Source organism: Triturus cristatus, chromosome 4_2 (genome assembly GCF_964204655.1).
Source record: "Triturus cristatus chromosome 4_2, aTriCri1.1, whole genome shotgun sequence".
NCBI lineage: Eukaryota > Metazoa > Chordata > Amphibia > Caudata > Salamandridae > Triturus > Triturus cristatus.
The window spans coordinates 959,011,116-959,035,780 of record NC_140586.1 but is presented as its reverse complement, the minus strand read 5'-3'; the positions used below and the strand labels follow the sequence as shown (position 1 = coordinate 959,035,780).

The 24,665-nt window shown below is 47.3% G+C and overlaps 1 protein-coding gene across 4 annotated transcripts in view; it reads left to right on the top strand.

Annotated features, from left to right (window-relative positions):
• Nucleotides 1-1,316: 1,316 nt before the first annotated feature.
• The window catches only part of CCDC24 (coiled-coil domain containing 24), a 219,511-nt gene continuing 196,162 nt past the window's right edge, over nt 1,317-24,665 (top strand). Inside the window, exons 1-3 of one of the 4 annotated variants that reach the window (XM_085603113.1) lie at nt 1,349-1,431; nt 6,265-6,387; nt 17,687-18,697. The gene's annotated coding sequence lies outside the window, so the exon portion shown is untranslated. Of the gene's footprint in view, nt 1,437-6,264; nt 6,388-17,686; nt 18,698-24,665 lie in introns of all 4 variants that reach the window. The other 3 variants (XM_085603111.1, XM_085603114.1, XM_085603117.1) reach the window with 3 other exon arrangements.

Below are 24,665 nucleotides of genomic sequence, written 5' to 3'. Positions count from 1 at the left end.
TTGCCCTCCTGAGTCCCTGCACTCAGGAGAATCCCTGCGACCTGCCTTCCCGAAACTCATTAGTGACTTCCTGCACCCAGGAGACTCCATGAGGGCTGCCCTCCTGACTCCCTGCACTTGTGATACTCCCTGGGGCATGCCCTCCTGACTCACTGCTCCTCCCTGCAGGGAGTATCATGGGTGCAGGGAGTCTCATGGGTGCAGGGAATCAGAAGGTGAGGCCGCAGCAGTGAGGAGGGCAGGCCGTAGGGTGTCTCGTGGGTGCAGGGACTTGATCAGGGGACGAGTCGGGGTTACACGCGGGTGGACGGGGTCCACCCACTTTTTTCACAGAGTGGACGCGGTCCACCCTGCCAAGAAGTTGGGCCCCACTGAAAAAGATGCTGAATTCGTCCCGGTGTAATTTCCAAACACCGGGACACTTTCAGCAGCGCCTGCACGTTCTTATCTGCTTTCGTTGCGCAACAACCTGCAGGCGGGGACGGGGTGGGGCTCTCTTATTTCTGACTCCTGCTGGGCTTATAACAAACTTATCTAAATCAAAAATGTCTTCAAATTTCTTATACAATTAATGTAAAAAGCACTCAATTGTGTAAACACTGTTGCTTAAAAAGCACAAACAAATTATGGTAATTTAAGTATAACCAAAATGTATATGAAAAAATCCTGTATATTTAGAGTACATGGTATATACACAAGGTCAAACTGATAACAGGGAAGTGGGGTGTGAGATACATATACCACAACAAATTACGTACAAAACATTATTCACAACACTACATTCAGGGGTGGGGGGAGAACATACATTGAATCTCAAAGTGACCTAGAATTGCATTCTTTTTGACCCTAGTGTAAGTGCTAAATAAGAGCATCAAACACGGGCCTTCCTCAGGACGAAGAGAGAAGGGGATCTTGTGTATAGCCGCATGGAGAAAGAGTTATGTCTATATTAGAAATTGTAATGGTCTGCAGAGCTCCCCGTCGCACAGAGCCCTCAGCCCACCCCTCGGGGCCCCATCCCACCCCTCGGGCCCCCGTCGTTCACAAATGCCCGAGACAGGAACAGTTTGCAGAAACCGATGCGAGCGAGATTTAATAACGCAGCATTGGTTCTGAGCAAGAGTAATGGCTGCAGAGTCTATGGTTGCGGGCTGGAGCGCAGTGTCACGCGCAGAGTGAGCTGTGCGCGTGACTGCGGCACTGTCCTCGAGTCCTCCAGAAGATTGCACCAGTGAGTACACAGCTGACGTACAGAGGGGGCGTGGTTGATACGATGGTGACGTCACCCTGCGCTTTCAGAATCCAGCCCATGGTACGCGATGACTCTGGGACACGCTCTACGTGATGGCGTCACGACTCGGTTGCTATGACACCACGTCAAACAGGAAGAAGGTCTCTTGCTTTGGGAACCCCCGTGGGACCCGACTGGAGGTGAGGTGAGGGGGTGGGGGGGATGGGGCGGCCGGCGGGGTGGGGCGGCCTGCCGGCCGGTCAGGGCTCATTGCTGGGGCGGGTACCACTGCGGGGGGAGACATGTCTAACGTGTGGTCTGCAGCGAGAGCAGCTGGGGGGGTCACCATGGGCTATGGTCAGTGCTCAGCTTTGGCTATGTGACCTGGGGGAGGCTGCTCTGAGCACTGCTGGGGGTCACCTGGGGCTAAATGACTGTAGTATACTCTTAAAAAGGAATTCCCACGAAGAGTATTAAAAAGTCAGAAAGAAGTTTATTTCAACAACAGGACTCACGACCATCCGCTTCTAGCACAACAGCTGGTCTTCAAATAATGCCACATCAACATTCAGTGGAAAAGAACACTACAACATAAACATTCCTACCCAAGATTCCTTAAAGCAATATACATAACTAAAGACTACATTACCACATATTACAATGACCTGGGGCGGGGGTGCTCAGCACTGCTGGGGGTCACCTGGGATTATGTGACCTAAGGGGAGGGGGGGGGGTGGTCTGCTCTGAGAACTGCTGGGGTCACCTGGAGCTATGGTCAGTGCTCAGCTTTGACTATGTGACATGGGGGAGGAGGTCTACTCTGAGGACTGCTGTGGTCACCTGGGACTATGTGACCTAGGGGGGGGGGGGGCTGCTCTGAACACTGCTGGGGTCACCTGGGACTATGTGACCTGGGGGGGGGGGGGCTGCTCTGAGCACTACTGGGAGTCACCTGGATCTGTGTGACCTGGGGGGGCTGCTCTGAGCACTACTGGGAGTCACCTGGATCTGTGTGACCTGGGGGGGGGCTGCTCTGAGCACTACTGGGAGTCACCTGGATCTGTGTGACCTGGGGGGGGGGGGCTGCTCTGAGCACTACTGGGGGTCACCTGAATCTGTGTGACCTGGGGGGCTGCTCTGAGCACTACTGGGAGTCACCTGGATCTGTGTGACCTGGGGGGGGGGGGCTGCTCTGAGCACTACTGGGAGTCACCTGGATCCGTGTGACCTGGGGGGCTGCTCTGAGCACTACTGGGGGTCACCTGAATCTGTGTGACCTGGGGGGGGGGGGGGGGGGCTGCTCTGAGCGCTACTGTTGGTCACTGGAGCGAAGTGACTGGGGTGGGGCGGGGTCTGCTCTCAGCAGTGCCAGGGTCACCTGGAGCTAACTGATTTGGGGGCCTGTTTGCACTCGGCACTGCTATAGTTCTCACAGTAACAGGGGTCTAAGGGGTCCGAGCACTCCTGCGGTGTGGGGGGGGGGGGGTCACTCCTGCCCATCTGGTGAAACACATTACACCCTGTGCAAATTAGTCTGCTGTAGATTAACAAACAGGCTGTACACAACATAACTGCAAAAATGTAAATGCTGCTAATACAGCACCAGCCTGTACCTAGTGTTAACCTTTTTTACTTGTTTCAGTTTAAAGGAGGTACTCCACCACTGTACCACGGGTTTTAAATGATTCTATCAATGAAAGCCCAGAATGACGTCCAAGCAGTCTTCAGATTTTTTTCGAGTTTGCAGACAAGTGCCCTGGAGTGAAGGCTACCTCTTTAGCTGTAAGCTCCTTCTCTTCTCCCCCCGCCCCCCCTCTCCCATTGAAGGAGTCCCCAAGAGATCCAGCAGGGCCAGCATTGCCGATACAAGAACGGTTGTTTTTTGACAACAAGTATGAGAACTATTATGTCACTCTGCAGCCTTTGCACTGCAGGGCGGCCACTTGTACAACTCAAATGCCACTAGCCTCACTGATAGGTTTAAATGCTCTTATAGTCACCGTTTTTGTATTTCACCCACTACAGATGTAAGTATCTGCCCATTGATCCGAGCTGGTAACCGAATGGAAATGACAAAGTTTTACTTTTCGATCTCATAAACTGGGTGCAACAAAAAGGGGGCAGAGTCTTGAGAAGCTGAGACAATGACGGGCAATCTATACATTATTTTTGGTAAATCTTTTCTGGGTTACGTAATCATTCACAAAATGAATTTTAAGATAATGGGTGAGGGGTTAAGCACTGGTTTAAGAGGGCAGAAAAAGATGTAGGATTGTAGAGACTGAGACATAACAGAAGCAAAGAGTCATTTATTACAAGAGTGGCGTTTGTAGGTAAGGACATGACATTATATATGTGGCCTAAAGTATTAGCTTCCTCTTCATCCTTGTCCTCCTCCTCCTGGTCCTCATTCTCCTCCTGGCCCTTCTGCTTTTCCTCATCCTCCTCCTCCTCCTTTCCTACTGCTCCTGAGCTTTCTTTCTCCTCGTCATGTTCCTGGTTTTCCTCCTCCTGTTGATCCCACACACCTCTTTCTCATATTCCTGGTCCTTCTTCTCCTGGTCCTCCTCTTCCACCTGTTGACTTTTCTCCTGGCCTTCCTCATATTCCTCGTCCTCTGCTGCACCCGAGTCATGATCCTCCAAGCTTTAATCTACATCTTCTTGGTCCTACCTTTGCCTTAGTCACCCCGCCTCCTAATCCTCTTCCCCTGGTTAGGGGCCTCCTCCTCATTGTCCTGGACTGCACCTCTGTCTTTATCCTTCTGATACTCCCTATTGTCCTCCATCTTCAGCTCGCGTTCCTCAGCCTCCTGGTCCTCCTTCTCCTCCTCCTCATTGTCCTGGACTGCACCTCTGCCTTTCTCCTTCTGATACTCCCTATTGTCGTCCATTGTCCGCTCGAGTTCCTCTTCCTCCTGGTCCTCCTCCTTCTCATTCTGAACTGGTGGTCATTGTCTTGGTGCTCCTTCTTCTCCTTGTCTGAACTCTAGAATTGCTAGCTGTCCTGGTCTTATAGGTTCTGGTTCCCCTCGCTTTGTCAGTCCCGGTCCTTCTGGTTTTTGTCATCTTGCAAACCAAGGGCTCCATCCTTCTGGTCCAGTTTCTGGTCTGCAGGCACCTGTTTTTCCTGGTCACTCTTGTGGTTCTCTTAGTTTCCCTGGCCCCTTGATTCTACTTCTTCTGTTCCTGATACCCTGGATCTATTTGTTCTCTCCCCCCTCCCCCACCCACTCTGAGTAATAGTAATCCGGGTCCTCTTGGTGGTTCTAGTCATTCTGGTGATTCAGGTCCTTCTGCTGATGGACCCTTTCTATCCTTGCCTCAGATCTTCTGCTGGTGGACCCCTTCTGCCCATGCCCCAGGTCTCCTGCTGGTGGACCCCTTCTGTGCTGGCCCTCGGTCTCCTATTGGTGGACCCCTTCTGTGCTGTCCCTCGGTCTGCTGCTGTTGGACCACTTTTGTGCTGGACCTCGGTCTGCTGCTGGTGGACCCCTTCTGTGCTGGCCCCCGGTCTCCTACTGGTATACCCCTTCTGTGCTGGCCCTCGGTCTCCTGCTAGTGGAATCCTTCTGCCCATGCCCCAGGTCTGCTGCTGGTGGACCCCTTCTGTGCTGGCCCCCGGTCTCCTGCTGGTGTACCCCTTCTGTGCTGGCCCTCGGTCTGCTGCTGGTGGACCCCTTCTGCCCATGCCCCAGATCTTCTGCTGGTGGACCCCTTCTGCCCATGCCCCAGGTCTGCTGCTGGTGGACCCCTTCTCTGCTGGCCCTAGGTCTGCTGCTGGTGGACCCCTTCTGTCCTTGCCCTAGGTCTGCTGCTGGTGGACCCCTTCTGCCCATGCCCCAGGTCTGCTGCTGGTGGACCCCTTCTGTGCTGGCCCTAGGTCTGCTGCTGGTGGACCCCTTCTGTCCATGCCCCAGGTCTGCTGCTGGTGGACCCCTTCTGTGCTGGCCCTCGGTCTCCTACTGGTGGACCCCTTCTGTGCTAGCCCTCGGTCTGCTGCTGTTGGACCACTTCTATGCTGGCCCTCGGTTTGCTGCTGGTGGACCACTTCTGTGCTGGACCTCGGTCTGCTGCTGGTGGACCCCTTCTGTACTGGCCCTCGTTCTGCTGCTGGTGGACCCCTTCTGTGCTGGCCCCCGGTCTCCTGCTGGTATACCCCTTCTGTGCTGGCCCTCGGTCTCTTCTGCTAGTGGAATCCTTCTGCCCATGCCCCAGGTCTGCTGCTGGTGGACCCCTTCTGTGCTGGCCCCCGGTCTCCTGCTGGTGTACCCCTTCTGTGCTGGCCCTCGGTCTGCTGCTGGTGGACCCCTTCTGCCCATGCCCCAGATCTTCTGCTGGTGGACCCCTTCTGCCCATGCCCCAGGTCTGCTGCTGGTGGACCCCTTCTGTGCTGGCCCTAGGTCTGCTGCTGGTGGACCCCTTCTGTCCTTGCCCTAGGTCTGCTGCTGGTGGACCCCTTCTGCACATGCTCGAGGTCTGCTGCTGTTGGACCCCTTCAGTCCTTGCTCCATGTCTGCAGCGAATTGCCTCTAAATCTATCACACAAGGTTTTTCCATTTATTTAAACTGGCTTTTTAGGTCTCGCCTGATTCAGCGCTTGCGCTGATCTGGCCGAGACATTTTGTAAACAGGCTTTTTCAAAGTGCTGCCGTGGCCTAAAGCTACAGTGCACGTGAACGTGCACGCGCGCCCTCCGTTGCACGCGATCACTTTCACTTTCACGGGCACTTACCCGACCCTGTTTATTTTATTACGTTTAATTTAATCATAATTGAATTACATTTAAATGATGCAGCTCAGCCTAGGCTTGAACCCTGTTTTCCTGCTCCAAAGTCAGCAGCATTAATTGTTGAGCCACCTCATCGCACCATTTGCTGTACTTGGTTTCAGATGCTACATTTGTCCGTCTCAACCGTGTTTTTTTAAAATTGTATCTGTCTTCCCCTCCATGTATATTATTTTTTTAATTTATCTCTCCCCACCCTCCTCGTCGGATATCCCTGTTAATTTTTTTATAATTAAATAATGAAGCCCACGCCGAGGCTCGAACCCTGTTCTCCAGCTTCTCTATGTACATCATCAGTGACGAGCCCGGTGAAGAAGCCTCCACCTCCCACTACGAAATCGGGCTGCTGTGACAGGCATCACGTGAAAGTAAGTGTTTCACTTTCTGTTTTATATTTGGACCATTCCTCCGGTGCCCCTTGTTTAACGTTATATCTGTTTAACTGCAGGGCACACCATTTTCATTTTGTGTGCCGGCTGTTTGGCCGATGCTATGGGGAGAGGGCGGGGCACAGGGGCCGAGCTCTTCAGGGCAACACAGCTGCACCAAGTCAGAATGTGTCGCAATTGATATTTGACTTCCTGTAGGCATGCTTTCCTCGGCTGCCACTGTAGTAACACGCTTTTGCAATGCAGTAGGTCTCGTGTTTGCCAGACTTTGAGCTATTGGCATTTTAAATGACAATTAATAAAAGCCACTGTCATTTACAATGCCAATAGGTCAAACTCTCGCAAATGCAAAACCTATTGCATTGCAAATGCTTGTTTTGTATTTGCCGTTCAGGGTGTTGTAAACCTGTGTACTTTCAATACTTGCTCATTGGGTGTAATCAAGTTTCAGGCTGTAAAAACAGTGCAGCCAACATTAGTTTTCCCGCATTGTATTAAAACCGAAACGCAGTATAGCCAGATGGATGTCTGAGATCTATCGAAAACCGGGAGTTAAAATATCCTGCTTGATTGCGAGCGGTTGAGGTCCATGGTGTGTCTTGGCAATTTGTTCATGTCCTTGGTAAGGTTACCGGATAACTTACTACTCCCAAAGGGTAGACACTGTGACCCTGACTTTAAATAAAGGACTACATTGTAGATATAGTATTGATTTGAATAGATTTAATATTGCAACTTATGGAGAGACTGAGTGATTTGTCCAGAATCACACGATGTTGAGGCCCCGAGACTCGAAGCGGGATCCCCAGCATCTGAGTCAGCAGCTCTGGTCGCTGCGCCACATCCTTTCCAAACCGATGTATTTTGGCAATGTTTGTTATATCAGGGTTCTTATTGTGTCTGTTCCGGGTTATCACTTGTAGTACTTCCTAGGGTCGGCATCCAGTTTAGGCCATCGTAACGTGGTGCTTCCCACATCTATCTCTCACTCCCACTCTCGACCGATATGGTTCCCTCCGACATCCGGTGGTTCTCTCCTTCCCACTGTCATCACTCCCGGACCCTCCTGTCTAACTTATTATTTTTATTGTTGTTTTATTCATGTGTTTTAATTGAAAACGTGCACCGACGACTAGCTTCATATTCTTGCAAACGGACATCGTAAATCCTTTGTATAAGCTTTAAATAGTTTGTGAAATCAAGAACATTGGCGCAATTTGTATTTAAACATTTAGGGGCAGATTTACAAGCCCCTTGCGCCACTTTTGCATCATTTTTAACATGAGAAAAATGACGCAAAAGTGGCGCAACGGGCTTGTAAATCTGCCCCTACATTGTTTCGCTCCCTATTTGCCACTTTATCTGTTTGCCGCCTGTTTTCCTTTATTACCAGCACATTTTTTGTTGAATTTGTTTCCAGCTCTTGTCCCAAGCTTACTTACATGTATTCGTTCATCACGGGCCTTATTTTTGCGGAAATTCTTGTGTTTCTAGCTCTGCTCCGTATTTGACATTCTCTGCTTGGCATTTGTTTTTGTGTTTTTTAATTACCGGCACAATTTTTGGGGATTTGATTCGGTTCCTGTTCATGTTCTAAGACGGAGGCATCTGATGGCCGTGGTGATTTGGATACAGGGAAATCAAATCAAGCACTGCACGTCCCAGAATTCCCTGATCTGTAAAAGAAAACCCCAGAATTGGAGTATTCGTGTCCTTCTCACATAGAGAGATGGCAATTCCAAGGAGAAGTGAATCAAATGGGTTCTGTGGCCTATTCATGACCACTTTGATGCCTGTGGTCTTACCGCGAGAAGTGCATCACATAGAGAAAGCCATGCATCAACTTTTGGTGCATGCTTGAAAGTTGCGCCTAAACTTCGATAAATAAAGCACTAATGAATCTGTTAATTCCAGGAGGGCTGTGACACTAATTTCTACATTTCCTTGAGCCTCGTGTTCACTACCTGCGAAAAATAGATGGGGTTGGAAGCACTCCTTAACAGCCATATAAATTGACTGTAGGAAAGGACTTGTTTATTTGTTTTTTATAGTTTAAATGTTACATAGGAAAAACGTTACCTAATAAGCGCTTCACGTTTAAATGGTACTGTCTGAAGACTGAAGTACGGGTAGAGGGTATTTATTAGGCGCGAGGGGTAAGTTTTTACTGCTCTGGTTTGTGTCTCTGTGTAGCAGAGGTATGTGTACAGCGTTGCCAAGCTCAGTGGTAGGTTACATGAAAAGCACGTTAATCTGCAGAGCTGTCAGTGTTTTGTCCGAGGTGTTCTTTCTCGTGGTGGCCTCAACTTAGAGACTGTGACCAGTTAATAATGTATCACAGGTGGGCTTCAATAACAGCGTGAAATCACCTAACCTAAAGTGAGGTTATAGCATGAAATAAATAACAGGCATCATACCACTACACGCAACATCATTCAACTGCACATAATTACACTCTACTCAATACCAAATCAATACATGCCACATAAAACCACTGTCACATAGCAACAATCCACATAGATACTCCAGACCATGCCACATAATTCCACTCAACACCACACAGTATCACGCCACACAATTCAACTCCACACATTTACATTTCACACAACATAACTGGACACCAAGACACATCATTCAACTCAACAACACAGTTACACACCACACCACATATATCCAATCCATACCACAGAATTCTACATCATGCCACAAAATTCAACACACCACATAATTAAACTCCACTTACCAATCCACAACACAAAATACCATTCCACATAATTCCACTTCATGACGCACAATCCCAATCCATATAATTCCATTACGCTCAATGCCACATAATTACTATCCACATAATTCCACTGCACACCATGCCACATAATTGCACTACACAAATCCACACCACACAATTCCACAACTAACAAAACCAATTCAACCCACATAATTCTACTCCACACCATATGCATCCATCCACTCCAAACAAATACATATGGGTAAAAGATATTGCCATTTACAAGGCCGATAGGTCTAACTCTCCCAAATGCGAGACCTATTGCATTGCAAATGCTTGTTAAGCTGGGGCTACAGACCCAGGGCACTTGCTGCAGGGAATATAAAGTGAAAACACTAGGGTAACCAAAAGGCAACCCTGTATTAGGCAATTAAATGTAGGTATCCTAGTCGAAAGGTCTTGCTCACCCCCCTGCAATATCTGACACCAGGTGAGTGTAAGGCTACAATTAATCTTAGGAGGTTTTCAGGAATTTATAGACTCTGTAATTTTATCCATAACATTTTCTGTCCACCCTATCGAATGCTGTACTAACACCTGTAATAGCTGTGTAAACAAATTGGCTGCAAGTAATAACATCTTTTCCGGGTATAAGTTATAACATGGCTGTATTGTCTAATGTATCTCAACAAAAGAGAGGGGCTCCTAAAACCAAAAGAGGTGGAGCACCAAATAGACTTTAGTCAGAAAACAAATATAATCTTTGGCACAGTCAGACAACTCAATTACAACCACACAAAATACTTGTACCGCATCATCAGAGCATAAATGTATCGAGTCTCAAATGCTAAAAAAAGTATTTATTTCATGTGACAAAACAATTTAATTTAAAACAGTTTGTGTTGAGAAGACTTAAAAAGATCTTTGCATATCTTATAAATACTCAATTCGATACATACAAAAAAAGACATAAAGATCAGACAGATGTACAGTTCCACTATATTTATACACAACAGCGGGAGAGAACAATGAACAAAGACAGTTCATATCATTGTATTGAACCACCAGTAGCTGTTAGATTATCTGTCATACTGAAATACTTTTCATAATCTTTTTAATTAACTTGCAGATATCCTAGTGATCTGATACATTTATGCTCTGATGAGGCGGTACAAATATTTTGTGTGGTTGCAATTGAGTTGTCTTACTGTGCCAAAGAGAATATTTGTTTTCTGACTAAAGTGTATTGTCTAATGTAAAAAAAGAAAATTCTGAACCCAGCTTGTTCTAATGGGATTATATTTTCATTAGTCACCAAATCCTGTAGATGTTCTTGGATACTCTGCAAGATACTCCCTACAGAATCTAGTAAGACTATCGGCATATAATGAACTGGGGTGGTTCAAGGTCCCTTTTTATAGGGTGGATCAATAATGCTCCCGGTGAAAGATTTAGAGCATATAAGTCTGATATATAGTTAATCAAATCCCCTTCTTTAAATGGCATTGCTCTCACCCTATTACCGCATCCACCTACGATAATTGTCCAAAATGTCTTCAGATCCTTTGATATTACTGCCTCCCGCAGTTCAGCCCATTCATGGTCACATTGTCATTTCTTCCGGGAATCCTTCATTCTCGCTCTTCTTCTTTTTAAAAGATTGATCTTTCTATTTTCAGTAGAAATGACAAGATACTGACTTTGAACAAATCTATTAATTATCTATTTGAAAGAAAGTATGGGGGAAGACAGTCACCCTTGATGAAAAATGAGGAACACGGGGTTAAATGGACAATAAATAATAAAGAAACAATTAAAAAGCATATGGAAGTGATGTCGAGTGAAACAGAAGCTGGGTCTCCAATCATGATGGTTCACAAGGATATGTGCAGTTGATAAACAGTTGGGAGAACGGAAGAATTGAAAACATAATTACAAGAGTCATGGTGTTATTTAGTCCTATTATGAATAATATTTACTTGGACCGCAAAGATAAATTGGGGGCTCATGATAAAACACCATATTGAGAGGGACAAGGTATCTTGCATTCTGGGATGTGTAGTCATTGGGTTAAACACAATGGGAGAAAGAAAATGAATGCATGATGCACATGGTCCGTTTTTTAGCTCTGCTTAGAATACAAAATTTTCTAGCTATCGCGACAAGAATTTTAGATTCTATTAAGGACACGGAGGCGAGGATTATGCTTTCTCAATTCCTTTACTGAACTCAGCAGCCAATGAAAAGTGATCTACATGAGTAAAAAACATCACAACCCATGAGGCTTTGAACCACGCCTCCTCGTAATAGCCAATAGTAATCAGACAAAGCATACAAATCAGAGAGACACTTCCTTGTCTTCCTCTTTCTTTGCGAAAAACAGTCTATAAGTCCGAACGACAAACATCACCGGAACATCAACTCTCAACGGAGAGTAAAAAACAGTTTCTTTAGGTTTCTCAACAGAGAATATAGTCACCCAGTCCATAGAAAAAAGCAGCTTAACCAAAAGGGAGAAATCCGCCTTCCGTTGAAGTAGAACTTCAGATCCTGGTATGGTCCTGTCCCAGTCCTGAGGACAGCCGCTTCGTAAATGGGAAAAGTCATCTCCAGCCAGAGCATCACCTCAATTCTTGTTAGAGTCATTTCCTGAAAATAGAAACAAGGTTGAAAAAGGGGGAAAAAGACCCACAAACCAGAGTCCTTAAGGGTGGGCAATACTTTGTTAGAAATATAACAACAATACAACTTAACAGTTGATACAACAGTCCCAATGGGTGGGATAATCCTCGCCTCCGTGTCCTTAATAGAATCTAAAATTCTTGTCGCGATAGCTAGAAAATTTTGTATTCTATGGCAGGACCGGAGGCTTCGTATTATGCTGGTTCAAAGCTCCTCAATAACAACAGAAGAAACATGAGAAATAGGCTTATAATAAAACATTTTGAACATAGAGTCCGTGGACCAATCAGCCGCCCTCAGAATATCCTCTAAACGAGATCCCAAAATATACGCTTTAGAGGCCATCGCTCCCCTAGTGGAATGAGCGCCATAAATGGAAACATCGATACCAGCCTCTGACATTACCCACCGAACCCACCTGGCTAAGGTGGCTGCTGATACTGGTCGGTAAGGTTTCTGAATAGCAATCAACAATTGCCCCAAAGGCTCAGTCCTATGTGCAAGAGTGCGTTCCTCATAGCTTTTCAGACACTGTAAAACACATTTATTATTGTGAGGAAAAGCAGGATACTCTACCGAACGTGACATAGTTTTCGTCCTCCGTGATATGATAAAAGAGACACCCTGTGGAGAAAACAGTCTACCTGCCAGATCCAGAGCCCACACATCCGAGACTCTACGACAGGAGATCAAGCACAACAGCATAGTGAGTTTGGCCGACAATTGCTTTAAGGAGAGCGCTGAATTATCAGGCCAAGACTCCAACAAAGAGAGTACCTTCGAAACATCCCATAAGGTGGAGTACCTGGGTCGAGGGGGATTGGCCACTCTAACCCCTTTAAGCAACTTACACACAAGGGGATGCATCCCCACTGGTTTACCATCAATAGCGTCATGGCCCGCCGAGATAGCAGAACGAAAATTATTAACTGACCTGTAAGCAAGCCCAGACTCAGCGCATTCTGAAAGAAAATTCAAAATCACAGTCACATCCGATCCCACGGGATCCACATGCCGTTGAAGGCACCAACCCACCCATCGCTTCCATGAAGCTGAATATCGTTTCCAGGTGGACGGAGCCCAAGCCTGTCGTATAAAACCGGCAGCTGCCTGCGAAAGACCCTCAATGCTCTCGTGTCTCCTGAGAGCGTCCACACCTTGAGAGGGAGTTGGTTCTGCAGGATCAGCGGGTGACAAGCTCCCACTGGATCCTGGAGAATCGTTGGGAAAATCGGGAGCTGAAAAGGAAGATCCACTGACAACTCCAATAGTGTGGGAAACCACGACTGAGTCTTCCACAACGGCGTCACCAACACTACTGAAGCCGTCTGACGACGGACAAAGGCCGCCACTCTCGGGATCAGGGCAAACGGAGGGAAGGCATAATTCCTTTGTGGGCCCCAATGTTGAAGGAATGCGTCCGTTCCCATCGCCATCGGGTCCGGTCTCCAACTGAAGAACAACGGGATTTGTGCGTTGAGGCGAGAGGCAAAAAGGTCTATCTTGCAGGGGCCTCGCATATTCATGATCACCGCGAACAGCGAGGGATGAAGCTTCCAATCGCTGAAATCGCGCAGGAACCTGGAGTTCCAATCCGCCACCTGGTTGAGCTTGCCCGGCAGGTACTCCGCTATGACCGTGATTTTGTGATTGAGGCAGAATTGCCAGAACTCCTTGACGATGTTGACCAACATCTGGGACCTCGTCCCCCCTAACCGATTGATGTATCTCACCGCCGACACATTGTCCATCCGGAGGAGGATGCAACAATTGCTCTTCAGGGGAGATATCGATCGAATCGCAAACGAACCCGCTAACAACTCGAGGCAGTTGATGTGCAGCCTTAACTCATCGGCAGACCACCGTCCTCCTGTGGCAAAGTTTCCACACCGTGCGCCCCAGCCCCAGCGACTGGCGTCGGATTCGACAATGACATCCGGAGCGGCGCCGAAAATCGCCCGTCCGTTCCAGGCCGACATGTGTTCCAGCCACCACTGCAGCTCCCCCCGAGCGTCTGGGGATAAGGGAATGAGATGATCGTAGTGAAACTGCCTCTGGATGTAGTGTATCTTGAGCCGCTGAAGGGCTCGATAATGTAGGGGGCCCGGGAAGATGGCTTGAATGGAGGAGGCCAGTAGGCCCACTATCCTCGCCAAAACTCGCAGGGAAATCCTCTGCTTGGATAAGGTGGATCTGATTTCCCGTTTGATAGACCTGATCTTGGGCAGAGGCAGAAGAAGTTGGGCCGATACTGAATCGATTTGGAAACCCAAGAATTCCATCTGTTGGCTTGGAGTCATCAATGACTTCTTGAAGTTGATGACAAACCCCACGTTCTGTAATAGGGACATTGTCCACCCCAAGTGCGTGAGCAATAGATTCTGATCTTGGGCCATGAGGAGCATGTCGTCGAGATAGACAATCATGCGCACTCCCATTTCCCTCAGCCGGGAGACCACAGGTTTCAGGAGTTTTGTGAAAACCCACGGGGCCGACGATAGACCAAAGGGCAGGGTACGATACCGGTACCATTGTCCCTTCCATTGAAATTGAAGGAATTTCTGATGAGAGGGACAAATCGGGACCGTGAGGTAAGCATCCTTCAGGTCCAAACGGACCATCCAATCGTTCTCCAGCAATAGATCCCTGAGCAGATGGATGCCCTCCATCTTGAAGTGCCTGTAGACGACGAAGGGGTTGAAATCTCTGAGGTTCAACACCAGTCTTTGACCTCCTCCCTTCTTTTGTACCAAAAAGACGTTGCTGCAGAACCCTCCGGGACTGAAAGGTCCTACAGCAATAGCCTGTTTGTCCAAAAGCTCTAGAAGTTCGGAGTCTATAAAATTCTGCTCTAGAAGGGAAAAAGGGAGAGGTCGAGGTGCAGTGAGTTGACCTGGCGGCTCCAGAAGCTCTATCTGGTATCCCTGAACTGCCTGCAAGACCCAAACATCTGTGGTGAGGCGAGCCCAATTCACAACAAAATGCAACAATCTGCCCCCCAGGGGAATCATAGGGTACACAGGACTTACCAGAAGACTGGGATTCGAAGTTTTTGTGGCCACGGTTGACCCCTCGGTTGAAGCGGCCCCTGTATCCACGGGATCTGGAGGGATAGAAGCCAGCCTGTTCTGGCTCTTGGGTATAACCCCGGCGTCTAGGCGCGAAACCTCGCTGAGGACTGGGGTTGGAGTAGCGGCCGGTCGAGCGTCCTCTACCACGTCCGGCCCTACCAGAGACCTGGTGAAACACTCTCTTCAGGGATGATTGGGACTTGTCAAGTGAGGCAAAAGTGTTCACGAATTTAGCAATGTCCTTCACGAATTTGTCACCAAAAAGCTGACCTACTGCCAGTGGCCCGGTTCCGCCGTGGCCAATTCCACCAGTTGTGGATCGATCCTTAAAAGAACTGACTTGCGCAGGCTCGGAAGCCAAGGCGCAATTGGCATTGCCCAGTATACAAATCGCCCTCTGAGCCCATCCAGCCAACACCTCAGGGTGGATGGCCGCCCCTGTCTCTTGCGCCTGTAGGGCCAACTCCAGTATTTTTGCTAAGGGGCCCGCAAGGTCAAGAACCTTATCTTGACACGCCCGAAGGGCGCGATCAATCCCTTTCTTGGGGATTACCTTATGGGGCAAGTCGGGACGAGGGCATTCAGATTTCAGGCGTGCCCGCACCTCCTTATCAAAGCTCTTTCTTAAATGAATTTGCATGTACTCAGCCACCGCTGATGGTGGGACCCAGTCTGCAGAGCGAGGATGGACGATATCTGAGGGGTCGAACAGGAAGGGAGAGGTTTGGGCGGGGGAATAAGAGTGTCTGCGCTTCTTTGCGCGTTTACGAGGCTTGGAGTCCCTTGAAGAGTCGGTGTCAGTGTCAGGAACTGAAGTGGTGTCCACTACCGGAATGGGAGAGGAAGGCTTGGGCAGGGGAGCCGGGACTTCGGCGAGGACTTGTTCATTAGATTTATAAAGCTTGGAATAGGAATGCGCGTGTGGCCAAGGGGTACCCACGGGCTCAGAAGGAGCGGGGGGGGTCGGAGCAGGACCAGAACCAGCATGGGACAGGGTCGGGGCAACCAGACGATCCAGCCTCTGAGCAATAGGCAACAAGGCGGAGGAGAGCGCCTTGTCTAACTTGGCATCCAATTTTTTGTCAATTAAATCCTCCATGGAATCGTCGTAATAATAGTCATCATCACCCTGGTCCTCACACGCAGCCACCTCCTCCTGGTAGAAATCGTATTCTGCCATGCCTCAGGGGAATACCTTGTATTCAATCCGTAAATCCCCAGAGGGAAGCTCAATTATCTAACCCTAACCTCCAAAGGCTAGGGTGTCAGGTGGGAGCAAATGCCGGGGCAAAAAAAGGAGCTAGGGAGTACACAAAATCCCAAAGGGAGTGCGAAGAAAAAACTGCACCACTGAGGAGTAAAGGAGGGGGGGAGAGCCCCTCCAGCCTGGGTGAGTGAGAGGGTCCAAAAATTATTGCCTGAGGCCACCAAGCCAAGTAGTGAGGGCTACTGTGCACCAGACAGCCAGAAACCCAAGCGCTGCATGAATCACCTATCCGGCCCGTACTCCGCTCCTAATTCACCGGCTGCGTTAATCCCCACTTCAGCCTGGGGCAGGGCGTCAAGTCCGGCACTCGTAGGGAGGCTCACGCGCATCTGCGCGCGTGCGCGCTCCCGAGACGCACGCCGGAAGCCGTTCTGGCCTCGGCGTGCGACTCGCTCCCTGGGGGGGGGGGGGGGGGGCAAACCCCTCCGATCGCGTACCGCGATCGTAATACTGAACAGTGTCAGCGGCAGCGCGGGGCAGTGGGGCAAGGCAAAAGAACAGGAAGAAGCACCTACAGCGCAACACGCGCTGGACCCTACAACGACAGAGGAAACGTCGGCAAGGGCAACGCGCGCCTAGCGCTAGACGCGAGTGAGGCGGCACGCAGACACCGCGCCTAAAACCGCAACACTCGTCCGACAGAGAGGTAAAACCCAACATACAGCATGTACAATAAATCCTGCATAAAGCGATGTCAATCCTAAACAAATTTCAGCATTAAAGCATATAAAAGAGAGAGACACTTATCTTGACTGCGGAGCAGCAAAGAAAGAGGAAGACAAGGAAGTGTCTCTCTGATTTGTATGCTTTGTCTGATTACTATTGGCTATTACGAGGAGGCGTGGTTCAAAGCCTCATGGGTTGTGATGTTTTTTACTCATGTAGTTCACTTTTCATTGGCTGCTGAGTTCAGTAAAGGAATTGAGAAAGCATAATACGAAGCCTCCGGTCCTGCCATAGAATTCTGACATAAGCACTGATGGCTTTTTTCACCTGGAAGTAGTTGAGGAGGGAGGGAACATATACAACCGGCAGTTACGCTGTGAAAATGAGTTTGTTTCTAAATGAGATATGCGTGCCTCGGCACGCTGGGCTATTTGAATAGGATACGAAAAAAGCCGCCATGCCGTTTTAAAGATGTGATAACTTTTATAAACCAGATGTCATGGTAAGAAAAATCACGTTTTGATTACAGCTTTAATGTTTATGAACTGGCGATTATAATCATCTGTAGTCATGATGGGATAGTTCAGGGGTAATACCGGCGTTATTCAATGGTAGTTAGCAGTGAGTTTGTCAGAGCAGGGATGGGTATAATTTAGTTATTCTCTCTAGTGGAAGAACACCGTGTACTAGCAAGATGTAATTGATAATTCATTAATTGTTTCATGGTTTATGGATAATAACAGTCTTGAGTAAAATAGAGGGATTTCGTTCTTTGATTTTATGTACTGCACAAGTTGAAGTTATGGGAAGCGTATCGTTTTGTAGATGATGATGGATAAAACTAAATGTATGTATTTACCTTTTTAGATGCCCCTTGACGAAGGGAATGCTTTCCCGAAATGCATCGGGTATTATAATAAATCATGACATGTGGAAACCCTTTTGTGCTCCTGAACCTTTGTGAACAGCGATGTCAAACAGTGGATATGGATAAAACGAATTGAACAAATAGTCGAAAAATAGAAGGATAAAAAAGATGAACATGGATAAAAAGTGAAGATGATAAAATTGGATTTGATTCATAGTCTTTGTGGCTGTGCTACTTGGTGGAACCAAAGTTGGTTCCCCATCGTGGAAGACAGTTTCCTCCATTGTCTGTTAACATCTTGAGGCTCAGATTTACCCAAAAGAGACTTCATATGACTCTTAAATTGCGTGAGCGGATCTAAGTTCAAAACTCGTGAGTCAAATGTAATTTCCTGTTTCTATTCTTCAAATCTGCTAACTTCGATGGGTTCCAGTGTGTCCTTCCATTTTTCTAATAAAGACTCGATAAATCACCTTTCGTGTTCCAAGAGTTCCCTCCACCTAACTGAAAATCTAAATGTAAGGAGAGTACCTTATGGTCACTGTAAGAATAGTAAATTATATTCAAGTCAGAAAGAAGAGGGGAAAAAAAGAAACCGGTACTCTATAGCAGAAGGACCCCTGATCGAAGTGTATGTATAATTTATCTAATCTCTAGTAAGAAATGGCCAATCAATGCGGTCAAAAGCCTCTCCGTATCCAGTGAGAGGAGGACCCGAGTTACTGAAATGGAGGCTTTATCCACTACATTGAGCCACCTTAACATTGTCCCCGGTATGTCTATCCCTGCTAATGCCAGACTTGTAAGGAGACACTAAGGCAGGCCAGACTCCCTTCAACCTGATAGTCAAGATCTCAGTAAAAATCTTAACTGGCTGAAAGCGTGGCGGCTCTGTGGGAGACAAAGGGGCTGGAGGTGTTGCCTGTAATCACAGAAAGGCCCCAGACCTCATGACAGCTAGCCAGTGGGTGAAGACGACAGCAGGCAGACAGAAGCTGAAGTAGGAAGAGGTGAGTCGACCATTTTGAACCATTCAGCTTGCTAACTTGTATGGTTGCTTAATCAAAATGTCCTTCTCCCGGTCTAACTAAAGGAGTTTGGGGAGTAAGAAGAAAGTCAATTAGACACTGCAGTAATAGAATATGCTGCACCATTGAAAATGTGGCTTTTCCTGTCTTGAGTTATAATTTAAGTACAAACAATTAGATTTGTTGGCTATAGTGGATATTTGGTGAGTCCTAAGTTAGATCTTGGCGAGAGAGTTATATCTTGGACAAAGCACAGAAGTGATTCAGGCCATCCTTCTCTCTCTGGATGCAGGAAAGGCATTTAACCGCATTGATTAGCTATTTCTGACCAACACGCTTGATAAGACAAATCTGGACCCCCACCTAAAATCTTTCATCTTGGACAATGGTGTGGGTCCAACTGCTCCAGATATGCTCATGCCTTTCGGAACTCGTATGATTAACACAGGGTACGAGACAGGGGTGCCCCTTCACACCTTCACTTTTTGCTCTGACTATGGAATCATTGATCCAACGAGTGATAACTAATCCAGAGATCACAGGTCAGGAGACAAAATATGCACAGGTTGGCGCTCTGTTTTCTAGCTAACCCCTCCAGCTCCCAACCCAGCATTGATGAGAGAGCTTGAACAATTCTGACTTGTGGCAGGATTTAGGATTATATGAATTGCTATGTTATAACCTGCAATCCTCAAATATACAATTTTTCAATTGATCACTGTAGTCACTGGTGCCACCTTGTAACCCTGACCAGCTCCTGTCGGGTGGAATAAATAAATTGAATGCGAACAGAGACTGTTACACAAATGCAAGGTGCACTGTTTACAAGCCCAAAAGATTGGTGCTATAATGTATGAATCCAACTTTAACAATTGTTTTTACAATTTGTCCGTTAAGTTAGTCATGAACCTTTTGGATCCAATCACAAATCAATTGTTCCTACATTAGCAGTTTTCTCAATGAAACAATAAATAAATGGTTTGTAACAAATAATCAGTTAACATCACAATTTATTCCACACAAAGTCATTTTCGCAATCCGCATTGTCCATATAGTATTACAAGTCCCACTGCATCTCGGGAAAACCCTTTGTCAGGGGAACACTGAAAATAACATAAACATTTCAAAAATCAGAATCCGTACATTTCGTTCACTAAAATATATAAAGGCTTAACAGATCAAAAAACCGGCGTCCCGCAGGCAAGCAGACTATGTTGCTGTCCTATGGATACTTCAAGCTAGTCACCCGCAAGATAATATGCACTATGAGAAAAACCGATGCCAAAAACTAAGTATTAACCTGACCATCACCTGTAAAAACTGCCGCAGAGTGTATTATGTGCAAAGTAGTTAAAAACCTTACTGCCCAAAAACCACTCAAATAGTAGTTCTAAAGACAAACTGGTTATGGCCCTATATTCTCTACATGACAACATCTTTATAATTTCCCCAGGTTCCACCCCATTTCATAATCCTTTGGAAGGTGATTGTGTAATGTAAGACTTTAAGGTCGGAGAGTGTAAACCATATTGTTGTGTCCCTCTTGTCACTGCTTGCTCCTGTACGATATTCAGTGTTACAACTGCATGTTCGGGCCATGGAAAATGGTTAAATAAAGTTGTTAAAAAGATTTGCCTTAAGATAAGCTGCATTATGGGAGGGCTAATCTGCTTGCGGGGTTCCTATATCTCCTCACCATTGCCACCCTTGTGAACATTTTGCCAGACAGCATCATCCCCATTGCACTTACGCAGGTGGTAAAAATGGGACACATCTACCACTTATGCTTGGCTGTTCCTATTTCTAAGTGTGAAACATGTATTTTCCTGACTATTTTGTTCCTTTCTCTTGATTACTGGGCACAAATTGAGTTCTTGGAGATGTAGATGTGTTGTCCTTCTGGCCAGGATTTGATAGGTAATTCATATCTTTATCAATTGAGCAAAATTAAAACCACATGCAGAGTTTAAAAAACATAATTGTATTTGTCTAAGAACTAAGCTGTCCGCATCCAGGATGCAACTGCTTACACTCCCTTCCTCTCTGTTAGGGACACTGTTGACCAGTAATCTGTTAATCGAAATAATGCACAAGTGAGATGGATGTTAAAGTGAAGCTCTGGTAGGGCTCTCACTTCAACTTGTGCTGGAAGGGTTAGGTAAGGACGTTAATAGCTTTAACCTGAATGGGTGGGGTCTTAACATATAATAAGCTACGGATACCGGGATGTTGGATAAGGTCTAGCTCTAACTTCAGGTGTCAGGGCGGCTCTCCCTCAGCCAGGGACGGAGGTCGAATTTTGAAGGCAGTATCCCTAGCCAATATCTTAGGAGCTGCACCTTGACAAAGGCTGAGTATCCGATGCTCAAATATTTTTGTGGTGCTAGGTTTTTGTAATTGTTCGATATCATTCATCCGTGTGCTCTGTGAGTCAATGAGGCCTTATCTTCCGCGAGTATGTTTTCCAGACCTGACTACCTGATGGCTAGTTGGCAAATCCCAGAGCTGTGCCAACCCAGTGACTTCTAGGTATTCCTGAAGATAGGCCCTTGCTCGCTCCTGCAGCTACTTCCATAGCAGGTGCATCCGTGTATTCGGCTCTGCATTCCTGATTTTGTGCCAGTTTATTAGATAAGCTCCTCGCCTGGCCAAGGACTGTTTTAGCAAGCCAAACTCCAAACAAATCTGTGCCGTGGATGTGAAGAGGGGGAGTGAGAAGATAATTCTGTACAAGCATGCTATTACATTATCCAGAACTCTAGCATCTCTGTCTCTTAGTGGTTCACACTCCTATGCAATCGTCTATATGGATTTGGCCGGTGCTACATGAGGAGGGGAGCCAGCGAGGGCCCTGCCAATTTTCTTTTTAGGATTGTAAGGGTTACGGCCAGAGCTAATCCTTTCCTCTTTATTGCTTCTTTCTGAGAGGTCAAGGAGCCTTTATTATCAATAATATCAAGTTATTTGTACTCATTCGTCCTTTCAATCTGGGTGCCTCCCCAGGTTCATTTTGGCACTCGTTTTTTATTGTTGTACTTCATGGTCCTGGTTTTTCCAAGATTGAAAGTCATGCTGTTGGCCGTTAAATAGGCCCACATGACATTTAGCTGCCATTGAAGCCCCACCTGAGTTCAGCTGACCAAGACCACATCATCGGCATAGAGAAAGCTGGAAATGACCTCATTCCCTAGTTTTGGAGCATGGGAGTTACAAGATGGCAACTGCGGAGGCAGGTTTGCTAAAAAGAGGTTAAAAAGTGTTGGTGCCAGCACACACCCCTGCTTCAGACCGTGGGTCGTTGGAATTTACCTAGAGAGATGCATTCCCATGCCCAGTTTAATCCATACCCTGCCTTCCTTGTGGGACTGGATAATCCTGTTCAGCGTGGTCAAATGCTGCTTCAAATTCGATGATGCTGAAGTGCAATGGCTTTAGGGCACCTTTTGCTGTGTCCATTAAAAGTGAGAGTGCCAACATGTTTGTTGTTGTGCCTGATGTCTTCGAGAAGCCTGTCTGGTTGAACAGGATGATGGAGTTGCTAGAGTCCCAGAGTGCTAGTTCTTCAAGTAGAGTCCCCAAAAAATACTTAACTTTGTTGTTGATCAGGGCTATTAAATGATGGCTTGTTGGAAAGTTCTGTCGTCGCCTTTGAAAATTGGTGAAATCATCGAGCCCCTCCACGTAGACAGGCAAGATGCCCAGGCTCCTGATCTGTGAGAATCCTGGGTCTAATGTCACCACCCAAAGAGCAGCATTCTGTTTGAAGACCACTGGAGAAATGCCATTTGGGCCCGGAGTGCCTTCCCTACTCCCTTTTGGCTACCTGCCTTATAATTGCATCAACTTCGACCTGGTTTGGCCCTGTGAGATGGACAAAATATATGGCTACCTGGGTGCCCAGCGGGGTGCTGTCAGTCGCTGGGCAGTTGAAGTAATCTGTTTGAAACTGCGCAATTGGCTTCATGGATGTGAGAAGCAATACCTCCATGTTCTGGCAAGAGAAGATTGTTGATGGAGGCCCAGAACCTGGCACTGTCGTTATGTTTTAGGTCTGAGTGCGGTTTAGGGCATAGATTGTTGTCCTGTGCTCTTTTCATGGCCCGCTTCAGTTTTGTTTTCTGCTGTCTTTGTGCCGCCTGGACAATTTCTTCACCTGGTCTTTTCCGCAATAATCTTAAGGATTTGTTTGCTGCCTTCTTGAGCTGTGAGAGTTGTGGCATGAATCTATTGCTTGGGTGGTCTGTGCAGTTAGACCTGGCCTTGACCGATGTCACAAATGTGGCATGGAGTGTTCTGGTGAAAGACTCCTGCACGGACAGGGCATCCCATTTTAGTGCCCTAGTTCTTTATACTGTATTTGCTACAGCCTGGGTCAAATATCTGAGAGTGGCTGGTGAAGTCTTGATTCGCCTGTAGTTGATGGTATAAGCGGTATCCAGCTCCACCCTGATGTACCTTGAGGCAGATACAGCGGAAGAGAAAGTCACCTCCTGCGGGAGTTGATCACTACCAATTCAGTCGCCGGCTTGATTTGTGGAGACGTGATGAAATCGCCGAAGAGTGACAAAGGTGTAATCCAGAGCTGAGCATGATCTGTTGGAGTGGTGAGTGGTGGCTGGTGCATTGTCTCCTAAAAACCTGCCATTCAGGGCCCTCGAGCTGAGATGGTCGAGGGTGTCGAGGAAGCGGCTTCCCATTTTCATTGGAGCTCCAAAGGGGTTTTTGCCTTGTGTGGGAATCTCCCAATTTGAGAATTGGGCTATAGCGTTGTCACTTGAAGAGGAGCCCAGTAGGTACAAATTGAACCCTCCGAATACAACTAAATTTGAGGAGCCCTCCTCCTCTGTTATTCTCATGAGTTCCTGCACCAGTTTCCTAGAGTCCTTTGACTTGCTTTTTAGGTGGATGTTAGCATTGATTAAAACCACTTTGAGTTCTGCGTTGTTAAGCTGCAGGACACACTTGTTGCGTTTATACCAAAGGTATTGACTTTTAAAGCTGTGGCACATGCTATGCTCGCTGTCGAAATATTTGTTGTCAGGCCGCCCAAGAGATTACCATATTTGGCCCTTTTACCGGCTGGAGCAGAGAAGTTAATAAAACCTAGGAAGTGGGCTAGTTCTGCAAGCCAGGTCTCCTGTAAGAAGATGATGTCAAATGATCCCATGTACATGTGAAGATCTAGATCCTTTAGCTTAGCGGAGAAACCGCTGATGTTCCAGGAGCACAAGCGCATGGGACAGTGATTAACACTCTCAGGCGACCACTCGACCGAGTACTGTCATCTCCTCCTAGGCGAGCAGATGATTGTTCTTGAGGCCCACCATCCGCCCTCATTCACTGCCTTGGTCATGTCTCCTCTTACCAGTTCCGATTGTTACCCTCGCACTCTTAAGCACAGAGGGAGTTGGCTTTTTCACCCGGGCTTGCCCTCTTGATTGACCGAGGGAGAGGAAACGGAGAGGCTATCCTGGGTCATAACATGGAGAGACTCTTATACTCCACCTCCCAAAGGTGGGCCTTTCCGAGAGGACTGTGTGCTTTTTTTGTTTCAAGTTTCAAGTGGCCATGGTCTCTTCCCCTCTCAGTGCCTCTTTTGTTTGAATAAACTCAATTGCCGCAAGGTACCTTGATCTCATATCAGCTAACTTTGGGATCGATGATAATATCCTGAGGATGTTTCCCCTGTTCAGGACATCATGACTTCCCAGGCATATTCTGGGGTGAAGATCACCATCGTCGTGCTAACTTGGTGGTGTGGCCTTTCAGTAGTGGAGTTTTCATGCTCCCCATTCCTTGGTGGGTTGTTAGTGCGTTTTCTTCTTGAAGAAGCTCAATAGCGTCTGTTCCAGGATCAGCCACTTGGGCTGTGCAGGTGGTAAGGGGAGGTTCCTACCCTATGCTTAGTTCTACTGTGGGCTCACTGAGTCTCCTAGGTATGTTGGGATCA